The sequence below is a fragment of the Dreissena polymorpha genome, chromosome 10 (assembly GCF_020536995.1).
Source record: "Dreissena polymorpha isolate Duluth1 chromosome 10, UMN_Dpol_1.0, whole genome shotgun sequence".
In the NCBI taxonomy this organism is placed as follows: domain Eukaryota; kingdom Metazoa; phylum Mollusca; class Bivalvia; order Myida; family Dreissenidae; genus Dreissena; species Dreissena polymorpha.
The window spans coordinates 62,166,967-62,171,251 of NC_068364.1; positions in this window are offsets into that span (position 1 = coordinate 62,166,967).

Sequence of the window (4,285 nt, forward strand, 5' to 3'; positions counted from 1 at the left end):
AATAAAACAACGGCAGGATGATGCTTTTTGATAATAACAGAGGTTGCATCTTGAATACCCCTATCGTCATCGTGTACATTCATTATCAACACTTTCACGTTATGCAGAGTAGGCGCAGTAGATATTGTACCTATTTCCGTGCGCACAGCCATTGCCTTCGCCGTTTATATCTTAAATACCACTTTACTTCTAGGTCAACATGGTGTGTCTCTCACAACGTCGCTACAATGACAAAAAGAATATTCACACTCAAAACAACAAATGATACATGTACAAGTTCATAACTTTATTTTTAGTAACTAGAGTGGTCAGAACTCAAATCTATGTGTATTTATAAGTCATTCTATTTACAAGAATCATGCACATTGTTACTTCAATTATCTTAATTTCGTAACTCCACTTATAATATACTATTGCTAAATACATGCCACACATAATACAATGTAAGTGACGCTAACACTGAGTGTGACAATTGACGTTTCTTCATAAATGTTCTCCTTTCCATTAATGATTTCATTAGTGACAAATTTAGGAACAGATGTCACTAAACTTTCTGAGTGCTATACATATAACTCTCACTCTTTATGTTCTAATTGTTGTACCTTTGTAATAAAATTTTAAATCACACTTAAATGTCTTTATGCTGTAATATTTTAAACTCACACTTAAGTTTTCGTTTATTTGATATATATTTCAAATATAAATCAAATTATACAACGTTTTCAAAATAATGAAATTCAGTCAATCATCCTTAAATATTTGTTACTTAATATCGTAAAATAACTATCACTCAAAAACCAATAAAACAACGACTACAATACATTTAAGTTTACGAAATATGAGTTAGATCTTATTATTTTTGAAAGCTGAACACCAGGAATTACTTTCTTTAAAGTGAACAAGTTAACACATACCCCGTATAAAAAAAATATCCAAACATCACTAGGCACTAAACACAAACGTATTTGTTTACAATGAGCTCAACGGTGAATTAAAAAAACTTCAAACTGCACATGCCATGTAAGCTGAGAATTCAAAATTCACTGGGGCACACGGTGTTAAAATACCATCTACAATGTACTAACTTGTATATGCATCTGCTAAGCTTAAAAGGAAGGACGAGCACGGAAAAGGGCAACGTTTACAAAACTATTAAACAGTCACTTTAACACAAAAATATCTACACATTTCAATAATTTCCTCTTGAAATATTCATTTTTTGTTAAAGTTATTGATTAATTCATATGATTATCGAGACATTTAAAAACCTCTACAACCTGCAACAGATACTAAATTCCATAGATACTTGCAATTACTATTAAAAAAATAGAATGTTTAACATAAACTTATTTTGCTGCTATAAGTCCCAATAACAAAGGGTGCATAGCTCTACCATCAGGACATACACATTATTAGATAATAATAAAACGTTATCAATATTTCTTTCCAAAGTTTCTTTGCATTTTCATTACTAATTTGTCCACATGACGTTTATAAGCATACTTTCAACTATCAACACTAAACTGTAACCATAAGCTGGGGACGAAATAAAGAAACAATTAAGCACTTATCATACCAGTGCTCAACAAACTCTATCATAACAGATGCAAGACATGTACAAAACCTAACAACAAAACATTTTCAAAACTAACGTGCATAAAAATAAAGATTCACCGTACCACTTAAAATCTCGGAAATACTTACTACAAAATCTAGCTTATATAAGCGCACTCCAGAATATGTTTTTATCTATCACGCAAACATACCCTAGCTGTACACTTATCGGATTTGGCTTAAATCATTTAACATTGGTCCAATATGTTACTATCAATTTCATCAATGTTCAAACCATAGGCTGTTCACTCATCTCGCACATTTTTTTTCAATAGCTCTGTGTTAAGAACACACTACACTGTGTTCGAATCAATAATTTAAAAAAATGATATCCCCTGTATTGAATAGTTTATGATTGATATTCAATTCAGTACTTGGACCAATAGTTCCCTATGTAACTGATATGCTATTGACGCAAATAGCGGTTTTGTACGAATTGCATACCGCACAATAATAATGTATTCTAGTATGCAAGCCGATCCTTCACAAACTGAATAAAAAAAATTTTCCAATAAATAAAACAATGAATTCAAAGGAATGAAATTTAACACGCGGTTTATTTTAATGAATGAAACAAAATAGGATTTGTGCAGTTGATACGCGCCGATTTGTTGTAATGAAATTTTGGTAAAGACGCATAGTTTTTACAATTGTGTTTTCCGATCATTACAACAAGTTGCTATATATAAATCTCTCTAAACAAACCTTTGCTATTCCACTGTCAAATTAACTGTTTTCAGTTACAGTGTGATTTTGATAAAATCGTTATGAGTCAATATATACCAAGCGGATACACGACTTCAGAAGCACTCAAAAACATGTCTACAAATAAGAAAAAATGATAATGGATGATAATTGTAATACGTTTTAGTCCTGACGTAAACTGTAGTGCAAACAGATATAGAAGTGCTTAACGTACATGCCATTCATAATGGTTTTACTAGAGAAGCCGATTTACTTACACCCGCAAAATATGTTTTACCTCGGGACGACATCTATAAACATATTTTAATCAGAATTTATATTTCAAACAAAATATGCATATGCGTCAAGCCATCCTTTCATTCGTACTTAACAACTTTTTTTAATAAATTAAAAAAATTATCACCTATATGCTCTTTAATGCTATGTAATGATCGTTATTTTGGTATACATTAAGTTTACAAAAAATTAACTTTTCAATTATGTATAATAAACTAAAAATTAATTCTTGTGTATGAATGCATAAAATACGCGCCCTTGTCAAAATGGAGTAGAAAATACGGGAGGTTAATGTTGTGACAAAGAAACTAACATTAAGTGTTTAAATAGAGAGACAGTGATTTTAACTCTGCTTCACTTGTCAAATAAAAAAGTCATCAAGAGAAACTCCACTTGCGTTCAAATAAATGAGTTATTAAGAGTTACGCCCCTTGAAATTGATCTGTAAAGATAAATAGCTCACGCTGTTTGTAATCCTTGACATATGTGTTATAGGTTAACCAATGATGGATAGCTTGAAAGCCTACGACAATTGAAAAATATAATGGGCAAAAGTCTAAAATTGGATAATTATTAATTCCCGTTTTGTGTATGTAAGTCAAAATTGACCATTCTCAATAAAAGTTCCAGCATTCATTTTATCCCCTTATCTCTTGACATAAACAATGAAGTGGTGTAATATTAAATAAAATGCATATCAAGCGCCGGGGATAAGTGTTTCTTATCGAATTGTGTAAAGGCCATTTATTACTAAGACAACAAATGATTGTATAGAAATACACACATTATATCGATTTTTGTCAAATTGAAATATTCATCTTAACACATGCCTATTATACTCGCGTTTAAAGGGATCTTTTCACGCTTTGGTAAATTGACAAAATTGAAAAAAGTTGTTTCAGATTCGCAAATTTTCGTTTTAGTTATGATATTTGTGAGGAAACAGTAATACTGAACATTTACCATGGTCTAATATAGCCATTATATGCATCTTTTGACGATTTTAAAACCTAAAAATTATAAAGCGTTGCAACGCGAAACGATTGAATAATTTGGAGAGTTCTGTTTTTGTCGTTAGATTTTGTGAAACTACGAAGATTGCTTATATAAGGTATAAAATACTTCAAATATATGAACTCGGCGGAATAGCTCAGTAGGCTAGAGCGTTTTTACTTCAGGACTCTGGCAGGATTCCAGGGGTCACTGGTTCGAAACCTGGTCCGGGCAATGTTCTTTTCCTTTTTTTAATTTTATTCTTGATTTTTTACTGGAGCTTTTACGATCCAATGTTTACATTTATCGATATAAAGCATTTAATGAATAAGTTAAAAAATTGCCAAAATCTGTGAAAAGGCCCCTTTAAAATATATTGAATCACTTCCTGTATGTGGTAGTCTTTTATTTCAATTCATCATGCGACATGCTCCATTAGAACACGAACATTTAACAAAAAAAAATGAAAATAATTGCCCTTGAGTAGCAATGCCTAAATGTTGCAGTGTCTATATGTGGCAGTGCCTATTAGTGTTTGTGTCGTTATGTGTCAGAACGTGTACATGTATGTGTCAGTGCCAGTATGTCGAACTGGCAATATATGGAATTGTCTGTATGTGACAGTGCCTATATATTGCAGAGCCTATATGTGGAAGTGCCTGTATGTGGATGTGCCTGTATGTGACAGCGGATGTAT